Source organism: Balaenoptera borealis (assembly GCF_965194805.1).
Source record: "Balaenoptera borealis genome assembly, chromosome: 7".
In the NCBI taxonomy this organism is placed as follows: domain Eukaryota; kingdom Metazoa; phylum Chordata; class Mammalia; order Artiodactyla; family Balaenopteridae; genus Balaenoptera; species Balaenoptera borealis.
In genome coordinates this window covers 111,580,147-111,597,756 of record NC_138864.1, presented here as the reverse complement: position 1 = coordinate 111,597,756, position 17,610 = coordinate 111,580,147, and the positions used below count along the sequence as shown (strand labels likewise).

The window sequence follows — 17,610 nt, the reverse complement described above, 5'->3', positions numbered from 1 at the left end:
AAAGCTTCATGTCTTACCCATGGGCTTTGAAGCGTCAGTATTTTTGCAAAGGTTGATCCAGTGCTGGGTGGCTGAACCGGAGTAATTCCAGAGGGTCAGGCATGTTGCTGTTTTTTTTAAAGTTACCATATTTTCCCCACTGTTTGAGTATGCCAGGCACATTGCATTACACGCATTTTTCTTTCTGATGGCTTTTTAAAAAATATATATCTTTATTGGAGTATAATTTTTTGGAGTATTATTTTTTCCAATAATCTTTATTGGAGTATAATTGGAGTATAATGTTATACTCTTTATTGGAGTATAGTGTTGTGTTAGTCTCTGCTGTACAACAAAGTGAATCAGCTATATGTACACATATATCCCCATATCCCCTCCCTTTTGAGCCTCCCTCCCACCCTCCCTATCCCACCCCTCTAGGTCGTCACAAAGCACCGAGCTGATCTCCCTGTGCTATGCGACAGCTTCCCACTAGCCATCTGATGGCTTTTCTTAAAGAATGTCAAGAGGAAGATCAGATGCCTCGCCCAGGTCTATCTGGAGAGCCCAGAGGGCTGTAAGCCATGACAGTGATGCCCTTGGACTGGCAGTACTGGATCAGTTTCTCCTGCCTGAGGAATGGGTGACACTCAGTCTGTAAAAGCGAACAATCCTCATCACTAGGAAAGTCCACCTGCTTTTTGAGCTGCTCACAGGGAGTTCTACACACAAAAAAAGACTGTCAAGCAAAAGCCAAACACTGCCCACTGCTAGCCTGGCTAAACCAGACCCCAAGAGCTGTCTCACATGACCAACAAAGTACCTGATGACTGACCTTCAAATGAGACTCGGTGCAAAGCACTGAACTTGCCTCCAAATGTTTAAGAAGTAATAGCGCAGGACCCTTACCCTTTACTAAACAGAATTTACCTGGTAAGCACTGGTTTGTATGTCAGTCTAGGTTTGTTCAAGAGCCTTTCGATCTGGAAGTGGTTGAAGTTGGAGATCCCAATGTTTTTCACCAGCCCCTCGTCCACCAGTTCCTCCATGGCCTGTCATAGAAAGGGAAACCTTTGGGCAGTGCTAGAGGGACCCCAGGGATCCTGGCTTGGCTTAGTCCTCTCTGGGACAGGAGTACCTGGTACAGGATCCACCGTCGTAAGGATTAACCAAAGCGTGAAGAGGAATTTTCCATTCAGCCCATGGATAGAGAGGAAAGCAGGAGGAAAGGCTTTGAGGTGGGGATAAGCATGAGGTGTTCAGGGGACACTTCAGCCAGTGGTTCTCAAATGTGGCTGCAATTTGGAATCACCTGACAGCTTTAAAATATACTGATGCCTGGGCTTCCCTGGTGGCGCAGTGGTTGAGAATCTGCCTGCTAATGCAGGGGACACGGGTTCGAGCCCTGGTCTGGGAAGATCCCACATGCCGCGGAGCAACTAGGCCCGTGAGCCACAACTACTGAGCCTGCGCGTCTGGAGCCTGTGCTCCGCAACAAGAGAGGCCGCGATGAGAGGCCCGCGCACCGCGATGAAGAGTGGCCCCCGCTCGCTGCAACTGGAGAAAGCCCTCGCACAGAAACGAAGACCCAATACAGCCATAAATAAATACATAAATAAATAAATAATAAATAAATAAATAAATAAATAAACCCAAAGTTAAAAAAAAAAAAAAAAGACTAAAAAAAAAAAAATATATATATATACTGATGCCCAGATCCTACCCCCAGAGTTTCTTACCAAACTGGTGTAGGATGTGGCCTCAGTGTTGGGATCTTTAAAACTCCCCAGGTGATTTTAATGCATAGAGGGCCACTAGGGGTAGATGATGTTGGTCTTCGAACTGGGCAAAAATGTTTACAATTGATGAGATCACAAGGTCCCCGAAACAACTGAGTTGGGCAATGACACAATGTAACAGTTTCTGTGTACCATAGAGAAGGTATAGGTGGGTGTATGATACATCTTGACATCATTACACTTTTTTTCTCCCGTCTGCTTCAGGGTGTTCAAGAAGGTTTCTATTGAACTGGTTGTGGGTCCACATAAACATCAGTTGCTTCAGTCCTGCCTTTTCATCTTAGATCCTCTGACCTTGGTCATCAAAATCTTTTCACACCCTCAAAATCTTTCATTTAGCAGTCATTCTCAAATCCATTCTAAGGATACAGCACTGTGAAAATCAGGGTACTTTTTACAGAGAACAATGACATAGTTGCCACAATGAATACTATTGTTACGAATGAGGGCAAAAACTCTTGTGGAACCAACACTAGAGGTGTGTTAGTCTACATATTCCACAAAGAATAATTCCTAAGATATTTCAGAGGTCATGTTTTACCAGGGTAATATATATGACAGAGCCTTCTCATCAAATTTAGTGCAAAATCTGAGTCTACTGAAACCTTAGGCTATGTTGTAGGTTTTGCCACAATTTTCATTCTCAGGAATAAAACATTCATTGAGTTGAGTCCATATAATGCACATAAACCATTATATCATTCATTAAGTCATCATCGTGAAATATTTCTCTTACAGGAGGTTGTTTGTGGTAGGAAAATAAATATGTTGCCTTTTTTTAAAATATAGTTAAGCACCAGAATTTGCATTTCTTTTTATGGCTACAATTTTGTCACTAGCAAAAAGAAAGTAATATATTTTCTTGAAGATCCAGGCTTAATATATTTATTTTAGTGAATATATCAAACAAGTATTTAAGACTATGTACTTGGATAATGACTTGTGTGGTCATTAAGGTAAAAATGAATATGTAAAAATAAGAAAAAACAGCATTTTTCAACTTGTAGTTTGAACCCACTTTTGAGTATGTGGGCTCAAACAGCTCATGCCTTTTACAGCAGTGATGTTCTGTCACATTTACCATGGATTTATATTTAACTATATGCTCAAGATAGCAGAATGTATGACAAATAGATGTCTTCATAAGATTTTCCCAAGACTATTTGATTTACTTCCACGTATAGTCTCTTGCTCATGAGATATGATATTGCCAATAGGTTATTATTTAGTATGGCTCTTAATTACATAAATCATTGCTTTTTTTTTTTTTTTTTTTAATTTTTTGGTCGCACCACATGGCACACGGGATCTTTAGTTCCCTGACCAGGGATTGAACCCTTACTCCCTGCAGTGGAAGCACGGAATCTTAACCACTGGACTGCCAGGGAAGTCCCTGCTCTTTTGTTATTGCTAATTTTGACTTACAGAACCTAACTGCAAATGATAAATTCTTGTCGAGGAAATCAAATGGTAATTCTGAAGATCTTTATCATATGGCTCTTGATCCGGCTGGTAGTTTATGTTTCCTTTTTTGTTTTCCTTTTACATACAACCTAGAGAGGTTCATAACAGTCTTAAAAATTCACACATAGAAATCCAGGGAGTTTTCTCCATACTTCCTTTTAACAGCCTTTCTGCTGCTAGAAGGCATATTTAATGATTTACTTGCCAAAGACAATTCCCTTCAAATACATTTACAGGATTGCTCACCTTGCCATCATGAAATGATGGCTTCTCTGCCTCATAACCCTTTCCCTCCATCATCAAGTCAATTTTGCTACCTAAATTTTCTTACTGTTACTTGTTAAAATTCAAAGCCACAAGAATGCTGTGCTTACAAATAAATACCTTTGAACAAACAACCCACAGAAAAGTTTTATTTCATTTAATTATAACAATTCTAAGATTTTCAGAGAGGTTAGGCTTAATACAGGTTTAACCTGTAAAACACAACACAAACTCATAATTACATGTGCCCCCAAACTGAAAGCTGGCAAAATGACACAATGAGCTCTTGGAGTTTTTGTCACTATTTATCTGCAGTTTGCTCATTCACTTTGTTCTCTCCTAGCATTGGCAAGAGATAACAACGGTTTCCGAAAGAAATGATCAGAGAAAGACTTCCATTCCTTAATTCAGTTTTGAGTACGAATTAGGTGGAATAGGTCATTATGTGATCTGAGAAGCAGGACACTTCTCTCCCCTGATGTGTGAATGTGTATATTTACTGTGTGCTGAGCACCACGTTAAGGGTTTCAGTGGCTGTATTTTTGAGACAGAGACACTGCTCTCACACCATACGTGACCTGAAAAAGTCACCAATCTCTACGTCTCAATGTCCTCATTTGAAAATGAGGATGATGCCAGTAATTAAATAAGCTATGACTTCCTGCACTCCATATGTGTCAGCTATCTTAATATTTAAATTACCATATCCTAAAATATATATATTATTAGTATCTATTAGAAGATTTTTTTTTAAGAGGCAGGAGAAACTGAGGCTTGGAGGAGTTACATAACCTATACTAGGTTACTTAGCTAATCAACACATGCAAACCCAGGTGAGAGAGCTGGGAATTCATGTCCCTCAGCCTCTCGGGCACAGGCAGGTGCAGAGCCCCAGGCAATGAGCTCTGTTTCTTCACTGAGGCCTGGCTACCATACTTGGGCACGACCATACTTGGGCTCTTCTCCAAAATGGCATTCCCAGTGCTTTGGTTAATGAGAAGGTTGAGTCCTGAAAAATTATTATGTAAGAGCTGCCCTGGGAGGGGAACTCTCAGCATGGAATCAGGACCAAGGTGACATGGCAGTTACGGTTTGCCTGGGCTGCCAGAAGTCATAGTTCTCTCAGACATAACAGAGAAAACCAAGGCACGTGGTCACCTCCACAGCAGTACATGGACTTGGTCTCCCTTTCAGGCCAGTGCTGTTCTGCTCCACTGTCTCATCCTGACAACCTTCCCATGAAGTCCTGAAGTGCAAGACCTCCTGCTTCGGCTCCCCCTGGTCTCCAGCCCCCAGCTCCCTGGCCCCCAGCCCTAGCAAAGGTGCTATTTTCCAGCACCTGCTTGGGAACTAGAGATTGGGACATGGAGTAGCTTCAGCCTGTAATCCCTGTGGCCAGTGAATAAGATAGAGCTCCAAATAGTCCAGTTTCAAATCCTTGAGGGTCTTCTGACAGGCTTCCCTCACTAGATGCTTCTCCAAGAAGGTGGGCCACAATTGCAGAGAGCACAGCATTGAGGTGTCAGCACTGGACAAAGAAGGGGCCATATCATACTCGCTCTCCCTGCTTTTTGACCTTCACCCTGATCTAACCCAGGGGCACGCTGTTTATAGCACAGTTGGTTAAGATGCACAATCCAGGGATCCAAGGTCACCAGGTCGCTCAGGACGTCAATGACCTCTCTTAAGTGTCGAGGGCAAGTTATCTTTTCAACTATCCTGGTGTTCTATGTATCTCTTACATTGCATAGCATATTGGGGCATGGATTCAGTGTTTGTTTACATGTACCTTTCTCTTCCTCAGCTGTAGGCTTTCTGAAGTCAGGAATTGCAACCAGCTTTTAAGTTCTTAAGCCTTTGGGAGCAGGTGGTCCTCTCTCTGCTCTCCCATGTGTCCAAGCCCACGGGCTCCAAGTGATGACTCAGTAAGGAGTTTATCCAGACTCAACCACTGCATACAGTGGAGTCTATTTGTCCCCCTATAGATACATGCACTTTCCAAGTACCTGTAACTGGTGCCTTTTAGCAAGTTGGATATAATACAGATTCAGTGATTCTCAACCCTCTCTCACTCAATCCCCCCACCTTTTAAATAACATTTTGTAACTTGCCTTTTACTAGACTGAACTAAAATGAAATTCATATATGACAATAAAAAACGCTCCCACCATTTTCCAAAATACCTGCTCGCTGAGAACGTCTGGGCCACAACCACTGAGACCGCAGTGCTGAAAGGTGGAGCTTCAGGATCCATTTCTGACTGCAGCCTTAGCTTTTAACTGCCACGGGGCAGCTGGAGCCCACTGATGGGGAACGGGGACGCTAAGGGCACTGCCATGGCTCAGTGGAGCTACCCCCACAGAGGGAAAACCCAGTCGAGATGGGTAGGGTAGCAGCAGCGTCTCTGCACACCAATACTGGGCTAGAGTGTGGATGTTTGTATCCAGGGATGTTATAAAGGCAGCGGGGGGAATGAAGACGGCTGGGGGAAATGACCAGAGTACTTAGAGCAAAGGCTGGCAGAGTTCTGGGTGCTGACCAAACCTAATACTTCCGCCTGCCTTGAAGTGCAGTCCTCCCACCTCCTGCTTCACAACCTTCTCTCGGATCTTCTCTTGGATGGCTTCCCCCACCTCATGCTCGTTCTCGTAGGCATAAACACAGTCCAAGTGGTGACATCCTACGTCAGTGGCCACCTTCACAGCCTCTCTGACTTTGCCTGGGGTAGACCAGAAGGAAAAAGAAAAGACCATCATAGACTCTTATCCCCAGACCACCTTCAACAGGCTCTCCTATACAGCCCAGCTTCTCCAAACCAAGGTTACCCTGGGGTCCCCTTTTCCAGGGGACACCTGGGAAGAAAACGTGCTTTGGAAAACTTTTAAAGGAAAGTGAATTAACTTTATGATTATAGCCTCCTGTTGTATCCTAGCTCAAGCCCACTCCCTTCTAATCCAGGTTCACCCTCCAGCCAGGAAATGTCTCCAGGTATGTGGAAGAGACTGCAAACTCCTAATGACCAGGCTGAAGACTGGATTTTGAAGTAACTCAAAGGAATATTCAGAGAGAGAAAATGGTCATTACTGCATAAATCCAGGCTCATCGCATACTAGGTGTGTGGCCTGAGCAGATTACTTAACTTCTCTAAACCTCGTCTACAAAATGGGAATAATAACAATAGCACTTGCCTCATGAGGTCATTGTGTTAAGGGCCACAATGAATGTCGTTTGCAGCACAGCACTGGGCACACACCTAAGGGTCAATGGATGCAAGGCATTATATAACTGTTGTTTCAGAAAAAGGAGAACTAGAAAACCTTGTGAGAATGGGGTTATTCCTCCCCCCCCACCCCCACAAGGCAAGAAAGACAGAAAGAAAAAGAAAGAAAGAAAGGAAAGAAAGAAAGAAAGAAGGAAAGAGAAAGAAAGAAAGGAAGAGAAAGGAAGGAAGAAAGAAAGAAAGGAAGAAAGAGAAAGAAAGGAAGAAAGAGAGAAAGGGAGAAAGGAAGAAAGAGGAAGAGAAAGGGAGAAAGAAAAGAAAGGAAGAAAGAAAGAAAGAGAAAGGAGGGAGGGAAGGAAGGAAGGACGGGAGGGCATTAAAAATACCACATTCTGTCTAATCTAGCAAAGCCAAACAATGAAAAAAAAGTACTTAATACTGATCTTTCACAAAATCTTTTTCAAACCTCTTCTATCATCATGAAATAATAAACACATTCAGAAGCATCCCTGGGGACTTCCCTGGTGGTCCAGTGGTTAAGAATCCACCTACCAATGCAGGGGATGTGTGTTCCATCCTTGGTTGGGGAACTAAGATCCCACATGCTGTGGGGCAAGTAAGCCCGAGCGCTCTAGAGCCCGCGCTCCGGAACCAAGAGCCCGCGCACCGCAACCTGCATGCCCCAACTAAGACCCAAAGCAGCCAAATAAATAAGTAAAAATAAAAGAAAGAAGCATCCCTGGATGCCCCTCCCAATCACTACACCCTACTTTACCTTCACTGGGAAACATAAGCCATAAAAAGTACATCATCCCTACACCTTGAAAATGTTTCCCTTCATAATCCTTACATCTAATTCTGAAATTCTGAAAATAATTTTTTGGGTAAACTTTTTATTTATTTATTCCAGTGAAAAATCACTTATTAGAGTAGATCCAGTATTGCTTTGTAGGGCTAGAAGAAGAAATATTGACGAAGCATAGTTGAACTTAGTAATCCAACTTTTAAGCTGTCTTTTCAAAAGTAATTATTGTACAAAAATAAAGACCAAAAGTATATGGTATCTTTGATAAATACTTGGTATCAAATACTTGGCATCACATTAATTATATCTTTATACAATACTGCTTTGAGTGCTATATTCTTTTTTTTTCGAATTTTTGAATTTTATTTATTTTTTTATACAGCAGGTTCTTATTAGTTATCCATTTTATACATATTAGTGTATATATGTCAATCCCAATCTCCCAATTCATCTAGCTTTATTTTTTTTCAGATTAGTGGGGTTTTTAAAATAAATTTATTTATTTATCTATTTTTGGCTGCGTTGGGTCTTCCTCACTGTGCGCCGGCTTTCTCTAGTTGCCGCATGCTGAAGCTACTCTTGATTGTGGTGGGTGGGCTTCTCATTGCGGTGGTTTCTCTTGTTGCGGAGCACGGGCTCTAGAGCGCAGGCTCAGTAGTTGTGGCACACGGGCTTAGTTACTCTGTGGCATGTGGGATCTTCCAGGACCAGGGCTCAAACCCGTGTCCCCTGCATTGGCAGGCGGATTCTTAACCACTGCGTCACCAGGGAAGTCCCCTTTTTGGGTAAATTTATACGAGGTGAACAGATTCACTGGAGATCTGGAAGCAATTATTTGTCACATCTGTGTCAAAGTCAAAGCTCTGATTTGGAGAAAAGCAGCCCTGTTCAAGCAAGAGAAGCTGGGATGAATCAAGCTGGAATTAATCTACTCACCCAGATTATCCGAGAGAGCTTCCTGAGAATGACCCAGTCCCGGGACTAGGAGGGAGCCTACCTGCAAACCCAAGAGAGGAGATGAGAAAACCAGGTGCAGAGAAGGACAGAGTCAGAGGAGAAAGACTCAACAGAGGGACAAGAGAGAAAAGGTAAGTAGAGAACTGGAACTAGTTAGTTTGGCGCCATCACGGACGGAAGTGAGAGCGAAGGCAGTTAGAAAGTGATGGGAAGACATTTTAAACTTATCCTAAGAGAGGCTCGGGAATCTGCCTCCCTGAGCACTGGGAGTGCCTTTCTGGGTTTTGCCAGCTCACTCTAGCAACACCTGGGGAACCCGAGCTCCCTGACTCCCAGCCCAGGCGCCCCTCTCTCTGGGACCACCCTCCCTGTGGTCGCAGCCTTCTCAGACTCTACGATGCTCTGGAGATTGTTAAAGAACAGGTTCCAACTCAGTAGCCTGGGGTGGGGCCTCAGCTTCTGATTCTCAGCACTCTCCCCGGGAGTGCTGATGCTGCCCCGGCAGGTTCCACCCTAGGCAGCGTGAAGTGCCAGAGCCTGGCAGGTTCCACCCTAGGCAGCGTGAAGTGCCAGAGCCTGGCAGGTTCCACCCTAGGCAGCGTGAAGTGCCAGAGCCTGGCAGGTTCCACCCTAGGCAGCGTGAAGTGCCAGAGCCGGGCAGGTTCCACCCTAGGCAGCGTGAAGTGCCAGAGCCCGGCAGGTTCCACCCTAGGCAGCGTGAAGTGCCAGAGCCGGGCAGGTTCCACCCTAGGCAGCGTGAAGTGCCAGAGCCCGGCAGGTTCCACCCTAGGCAGCGTGAAGTGCCAGAGCCCGGCAGGTTCCACCCTAGGCAGCGTGAAGTGCCAGAGCCCGGCAGGTTCCACCCTAGGCAGCGTGAAGTGCCAGAGCCTGGCAGGTTCCACCCTAGGCAGCGTGAAGTGCCAGAGCCTGGCAGGTTCCACCCTAGGCAGCGTGAAGTGCCAGAGCCGGGCAGGTTCCACCCTAGGCAGCGTGAAGTGCCAGAGCCTGGCAGGTTCCACCCTAGGCAGCGTGAAGTGCCAGAGCCTGGCAGGTTCCACCCTAGGCAGCGTGAAGTGCCAGAGCCGGGCAGGTTCCACCCTAGGCAGCGTGAAGTGCCAGAGCCGGGCAGGTTCCACCCTAGGCAGCGTGAAGTGCCAGAGCCCGGCAGGTTCCACCCTAGGCAGCGTGAAGTGCCAGAGCCCGGCAGGTTCCACCCTAGGCAGCGTGAAGTGCCAGAGCCGGGCAGGTTCCACCCTAGGCAGCGTGAAGTGCCAGAGCCCGGCAGGTTCCACCCTAGGCAGCGTGAAGTGCCAGAGCCCGGCAGGTTCCACCCTAGGCAGCGTGAAGTGCCAGAGCCCGGCAGGTTCCACCCTAGGCAGCGTGAAGTGCCAGAGCCCGGCAGGTTCCACCCTAGGCAGCGTGAAGTGCCAGAGCCCGGCAGGTTCCACCCTAGGCAGCGTGAAGTGCCAGAGCCCGGCAGGTTCCACCCTAGGCAGCGTGAAGTGCCAGAGCCCGGCAGGTTCCACCCTAGGCAGCGTGAAGTGCCAGAGCCGGGCAGGTTCCACCCTAGGCAGCGTGAAGTGCCAGAGCCTCCCGAGCCCTCCCAGCCCCTCCTCCCAACCCCCCAGGCCACAGCAGCCAACCCAGGGCCCTCTAAGTGTCCCAGAGCCAGGGGGAGTGGAGAGGGAAAGGCTGCTGAGAGAGAAAGTGCCCAGGAAAGCAAGTGTGTTTTTTAGTCCCCAAACTGCTTAAAACTTGATACTTGCTAGCAAAGCTCTCACCGCTGCTGGAAAAAGCCGGTCTTGGAGCTTTGCAGCCTGAATCAGCCCTGAGAAAGCAAAGCAACCTCGGTCCTGCCTCCAGGGCCCAACATTTACCTCTCCAAACCCTTGCCTCTGAGCTTTCCCTACTGACAGGAGAAAATGCCCAAAGCCCTTCGAGGGAAGTAGGTGTCCAAATCCTTGCATACATTCCTTCCAGGTGCCCAGGCCCAAGATGGGCATCTTGGCCTTAGTACTGAGCTCCGCAAAGGTTGCCATGGTGAGTGCAAAATAGTCGTGAGTGAGCAGATTAATTGTCTTCTGCCCCGCTTAATGGTGCTGACTCTGGCTGCAGAGGGAGGAGCTAGAGGCTGGGTGTGGGCAGACACTTCCAACCCTGGAAGGAACAGGAAAGTCCTTTCAGCCTTTTGTAATACTGATTCATGTGAATGAACTTCAAATATTGCAACCTTGTGTCCAGTTCTCCCTGATTCAAAATGCATGGATTATTTTATGAGAGTGACACTTAGAGATTTTATCCATTTTTATTTTCTTTTCCTATTTTAATAAATGGAAAATAAAAAATGTGCATGTATTTTAATTTGTTCCTATCTAACTGCTCAACAGTTGTAAATTTTTTCGCCTCAGAACGTGGAAATTACAGAAGTATAAGAATATGTTTATCTGTTAACCACCTGGACAGGATGCTAATACTCTTTGTATATTTATTTAGTGATTCTTGTCACTTCCTTAAAGAAAAAAAACTTTGTGATAACAAAATGATATATGCTCATTATAGTAAAACTAGAAAATGTAGATTATAAGTAAGGAAATATTAATCATCCATATTCTCACCACTCATGATACCATTACAAGAGTGCTGTTTCTGTGCATATATATACAGGGAAAAGAGGAAGGGGCTACGTGCTGAGGAGAGGCTTGTGGGGTGTGTGATCAGCTCATGGACATTCTTCTGATAGGTTGGTGGTGAGGAAATCGGGAGTCAACATCATCAACCTTATTGGTTCCAGCTGGTCTAGGGTCTCCGTGCTTGTGGGCGGCATACAATTAACTTCTTACACTTGATGGGGGTTTCAGTATCTGGAAAAGAGCTTGAAGGACCTGGCTCAGAACGTTATCTATAGCCCTTGAGGAGGAACTAAAGGTCCTTGACTTTGTTAAATGGTTAAACTATTATTATTGTTTCTTGCTTGACTATTTTCCTTTCTGCATCTTCTCACTTCTCTGATTAAATTTATTCTTTGGCTAAAGTTCTTCTACTGACAAGGGGCAGGCAGAGGACATGGGGGGAGGTCAGTTCCAAGAAGGCCCCATAGGGTCGTGCTCAGTTACACATATAGTTTTAAACTTAGGACCACAAAATAAACTTTTCTATACGTTCATAAATACTCTTCTTAAAATTGTTTTTACATCAAACATTTTTAGTTGTTGTAAAAAATTCTGTTTTATGGTTATAATGTACTCAATCATTCCCCCTATTCTTAGACATTTAGTTTATTTCTAGTTTGTTTCTATTATAAATAATATTTCAAGGAATAGCATTGTGAGTAAAGCATTGGACACATTTTGATTAATTTTAAGCTTGCTCTCCAGAAGCAGGATTATGTGGTCAAAGGAAATTTGTTTTAGTTTATCATGCGAAATGTGGTTCAAAATTGAGGGTTTTTTTTTTTTTTTTGCATTACCATTTATAGAATAACACACCCTACTGTTTGTGATGTTACAGTAATTATTGACAACTTTCATTTTTTAATATTATGTTCTTTGTAAAATACAAAAAGAAAAATCAGTAGAGAATGCAGAATAGATTAAGTAAGAAAATAAAACCCATCCATAGTCCCACATGTAGAGGTGATTATTGTTAATATCTTCAGGCATCTGTGGATACCCTGTTGAGTTGGGACGTCCCAAAGCAGAGGAGAAATGTGCCTCGTTTCCCGGCGTGAGGCTGTGGAGAAGACACCAAGTCTAGGATGGAATCTCCTGGTTCCCAAAACCTGGTTCCCTGTTTCTCGTGGATCGCCACGCCCACAGGAGGTGTCCAGGTGAGTGGGCCTGAGGTAGTCTCAGGGTGTCCCATGAACCCCAGCCCAGTGCTGGGAGAGCCAGCCGGGTTACTGACGTCCACTGGCAAAGTTGGCTGAAAGGAAGTGTAACCGAGCAAGTGGGGCTGTTGCCCTGTGTAACAGCAAGACCAAAAGAGGCAAAGGTCTTTTGCAGAAAGAGAAAAGCTTTATTGCAGGGCAGCCAAGTGAGGAGACAGGAGGCATAGCTCAGCTCTGTCTCCCCGATGAGCTTTTGAGTGGGGTATTTATCGTGGAAGTAGGGAGCAAGACAGGGAGGGGGCTCGGAAACGATTGGTGGAAAGTAAGAGGAAGTTTCAGGAGTCCTCTGTGCAGGTGTGACTGTCCTTCATGTCGCTTCATGAGTGGCATGTGCAATATCGGGAGAGTTCCACATGTTACGCTTGGTAGATTTTCGGCATATGATGTCCAAATTTCATGATCAATCATTCTAGTCCCTCAATGTGCCTGTGTGATGCTCAGTGGAAGGGGCTGTTACTGCTTCCATACCTGGTTTCCCTGGTACTCTGCAACACAAGCTTGGGGGTCTCTGTTAAATATTTTGTTTCTACCTTATAGGCCTAGAGTGTGTAAGTTACAGGGTAAGGTTTCAGAAGGAGCGTGAGCCCCTGAACATCTCAAGGCTGAGACTGTGAAAGTTGTGATGTGTACAAGTTCATCCTGCACATTATATTCAGGGGAGCTGGATGGAGGTTATAGAGTGGGCTGTATGACTAGGGATTTGATGAGGATAAGGACATCTTGGATGACTGCACAAAGGGATGGATGATCACCCCTTAGCACCAGATATATGAGTCACATCTCAGGGGAAGCCAATGTATAGATGGTGATCCACACCAGGTACCATTCCCACTCTGTGGGATTTTGCAAGTCTCCCCTAAACCCTGCTGATACCTACAGAGAAGGAATCCTAAATGTAGTAGATTTTAATCCTGAAATACAAGGAAATCAAAGTAAAGACTTTGACCTAAAGGAGAAAGCCAGTGTAAGCTGGAGGTGTAACACAGAAAATTTTCAGAAGTGGATATAATCAGCCAGAAGCAGTTGCTTGCAGCCCATTTTTTAGTTCATGCCATCAGAAATTAATTTCAAACTCATTTATAAAAAAAAAAGTAAGTTTTAGTTCTGTGATGAACCGAGGAATATCTGCTTCAGAATTTATCTCACAGGAAGAATGACCCAGGCACAAGTCTTACCTAGCTTAAAACAAACAAGCAAAAAAAAGCCTTCATTGTCAGGTGAGGAGAGAGGTGATTCTGATTATGGTTTGCTATTATTGTTATTACTGTTAACAGGCCTGTGCTACGTAATATTACATGTATTTGCTCATTTGCTCATTTACTCTTCCAGTAGCCTCATGAGGTAGATACGTTTATTATCCCCATTTCATAGATGAGGAACTGACACATTGAGATGTTAAGTAATTTGTTCAAGGTAAATGGTGGAGCTGGGATTTGAATACAGATTATTGGGCTCTAGAGCCATTTATTTGTTTGTTTATAGTTAGGTGCTGTGTTAAGTGCCATACACATTCTCCAATTCAATTGTCACCGTGCTATAAGGTAGATATGATTATTAATCCCATTTTATACCAAGGAGAAAACTGAGAATTACAGAGGTACAAGGTCAACTGGAAAAGCCAAGATGCAAACAGGCCTTCAGAGTCCAGAGGCTCCACGACTAACTCTTGTGCTATTCTGCTACCCTCACGCCCCAACCCCTGTATTCCACTTATTGCTACCCCTATGAACAAACACCAAAGAAGGAGAGAGACTGTAGCATCTGGTGGGGGATGGCACTGGGGATTCTTGGGGACACGATAACTAGTGGAGGTGGCTGACATGCCCAGAAATGGTGCCAACGCCTGCAGGTTTTACACACTCATTCGACGGAGTGGTGGTGCCTGGTGGATGGCAGATGATGGTCAACAGGATGTGTCCACGGGCATGAGAAGGGTATTCTCTGCTGTATTAGTTATCTGCTGCTGCACGATAAATTATCCCCAAACCTAATGGTTTAAAGCAACAAACATCTATTTTCTCATGGTTTGTGCGGGTTGATGACTTACAGTGATCCATGACCAGCAACCCAGACGTCCAAACTGATCAAGCACGTATTCAACTTTGTAATTAAGGAAAAATGAGTCATCTAGAGCATAAGAGAAAACATATTTGGGGAAAAGATTGCCAGAACAGGAGAAGGCTCTCAAGCTTCATTTCTGCTTCCCAGAAAACCATGTTCTCATGAGAAGGGGTCCTCAGGTATGGGGGTCCCGATAGTGTAGGAGGAAATCAACTGTATTGGATTCCTGAGCTTTTGTCTTTGTTTCCATAAAAAATACACATTTCTAAATATCAGTGTATGTTTTCTCATTCATGTGTTTCTGTGGGGTCAGGTGCATGAACCATGGAATATGAACATCATTGTTTGATGAACATCATTGTTTCATACAAAGCCCTCTTTTGTCTGTTGGATTTACATATTTATCCTGTTTTATTCCTATTGCTCATGCTCAGGCCATCATGCTAACATATTTGGTCAATGCTTTCATAACGCTTATTGGTATGGAGTGTGCCTGTGTTTGGAGTTTATGTAAACAGTGTTGTGTTATGCACATTTAGTCCACACGGTTCTCCACCCCGTGCATTCACCACGTTATGCCTGCAAACTCCATCTTTATCCAGGTAAGGACACCCTTTCTTCTCAAGAAGGAAGACAACCCAAATGGTAGACGATCCCCTGAGAAAGTCTGTCAGGCAAGGGAGAAATCAGATAGAAGAGGAACCACCCTGGAGAAGGAGAGAAGGAGAGGAGGGATGCGGTCAGCATGATGCCGAGTGCTTTTGTGCAATTTTCCCATTTAACATCCAAAGTAACTTTACTGAGTAGACATGATTATCAACCTCCTATGATAGAGGAGGGGGCTCAGAGAGGTTAGGTAAACTTATCAGGTCAGTCAGTTTATCTGAGGGGACAGTTTGTCACCTTAAAAGTCACACAATTAATAAGTAAAAGATCTTTGCTATAGACCCAGATTAGGCTTTTTCTAGAGCAGTGTTTCTTGACCTTAGCTGTACAATAGCATCACCTGGAAACTTCTAACTGCAGACGCCTATGACCTCCCACCTACACGCGCCCGCAGTCACACAAGACATTCAGATTTAACTGGACTCGGGTAGAGCCCAGACACTGACTTTTTTTTTTTTTTTTTAGCCTTAAGTATTAATAGATATTTGGTTGAAGTTTAACATACCCTTCAAGACCAGTGCTCAGAACCTGGGCATAGGCTGATGAATTTCACACAGTGAACACTCCCACGTAACCACACCCATAGCAAGCAACTGAACATTACAGACACAGAAGCCCCCTCACGCCACCTCCCCAGACCCTCAAGGACAGCCATTCTCCGGACTTCTAACACCATAGAGCAGTTGTGCCTCGTTTTGAACTTTACTTACATGTTTTAATGGAACCGTACGTTGTACATTGTTGTGTGTCTGGCCCCTTTCACCGAAAAGTATGCTTGTAAGATTCATCCATGTTGCTGGATGAAGTTGTAGTTTGTTTATTCCTATTGTTGTGTAGTATTCCACTCTACGACATCTTGTTCCACGATTGATAAGCATTAGGATTTTTCCAGTTTGGGGATATTATGAAGTAGTGATGCTTTAAACAGTCTTGTATGTGTCTTTTGGTGAATATTTCTGGTGGATATTTACATGGGAGTGGAATTGCTAGTCTGAGGGTAAAACACTAGCATTGTAAAAAGCTCTCTGGGGGATCCTAAGGTGCCCTAAAGGTGGAGAAACCCTTCTCTCCACTAGAGATTATACCTTGAGCACCATGAAGATACAGTAAGTTCCTTACATACAAACCTTCAAGTTGTGAACTTTCAAAGATGCAAACGTGGAGCTTATTAATGAAGACCTGATGGAACTGGAGGCCCAGAGAAAGGATGAAGAGAGACAAGAGAAAGAAGAAGTAACTGAAGAACCAAAGAGATTCACAATGCAGGAAATGGCAAGGGGACTTTCTTTATCTGAGGAGGCACTGTTAGTTTTTGAGGCACAGCACCCGAACGTAGACAGTACACTAAGGTTGCAGCAGCTGTTTAGAATGCAATCCAGTGCTACCGTGTTGTCCGTGGCGAGAAAAAAAGAGCTACTACCCAGACACCACTGGATCATTTTTTCAAGAGGGTAGATAGAATTGAATCCAGCAAGGAGCCAGAACCTGTGCCATCAACATCAGGCATGAATGAAATTGCAGCTTGCCCTCCATCTCCTATTGCTGACGATCCTTCAGCTCTGCCATCTCCCACCTCCTCTCCCTCCTCCAGTCAGTAACTCTTCTTGCCTGTTCACTCGATGCCAGCCCCTGTACGCCAGCTGTTGTACTGTACTACTGTACTACTCAAGGTACTGTACTGTAAGATTAACAATGTTTTCTTTATTTTTTGTGTTTGTTTTTATGTATTATTTGGGTGAAAAGTATTATAAACCTATTACAGTACAGTACTGTATAGCCGATTGTATTAGTTGGGTGCCTAGGCTAACTTAGACTTACGAACAAGTTGGACTTATGAACGCGCTCTCTGAATGGAGCTTGTTAGTATGTTGGGGACTTACTGTATTTCTTACAATACGATCTACCAGTCACTGGCACCTAAACCAACTCAAATTCTTGTTAAAAATGAAGATTCCTGCATCCACTGAACCAAAATGGGGAGGGGGGAGGTGGTCCTTGGGAATCTACCTTTTTAACAACCCCCCCAGGTGATTCTTACACACATCTAAGTTGGAGAACCACTGTATTATATCATATTGCAAAGAAGTCAGATCAGACCCAGTAGTATTTCTCGACCCAAGATCTTTTGAAACCGATGAAAATGCAACAACTAAATGGAATGATGGTTTTAATTGCCTTCAATGAGGATTTATGGGTAAGACCTACTCCTCTCAGGCATTGTTAATTTTGAAAGTTTGCTACAAGAATGGAGATAAAGACGTTTATAAGCTTTTGTAACTCATGAAAGTACTCTTTGGTTGGATTGCTTATCTCTGGGGCTGATAAAATATGCTTCATTTACTCACATAAAATCAGAGGCATGAGATGGATCTAAGTCAAGGCTGTAGCATTCTTATCTGTGATGGACGAAGAACACACACAGGCTTTCTGCCAGGAATGATTTCCTGTTTTTGTGTGTGTGTGTGTGTGTGTGAAACACAAACAACCACCAGAAGTGCTTTCCAGGCCT

General features: G+C 44.3%; 1 protein-coding gene across 4 annotated transcripts in view; it reads left to right on the top strand.

The window, feature by feature from the left end:
- Nucleotides 1-17,610, top strand: part of LOC309631946 (uncharacterized protein) — a 122,812-nt gene that overhangs the window by 49,995 nt on the left and 55,207 nt on the right. For all 4 annotated transcript variants that reach the window (XR_014246656.1, XR_014246657.1, XR_014246658.1 and 1 more), the window contains one exon: nucleotides 12,144-12,314. The gene's annotated coding sequence lies outside the window, so the exon portion shown is untranslated. The remainder of the gene's footprint in view (nucleotides 1-12,143; nucleotides 12,315-17,610) is intronic.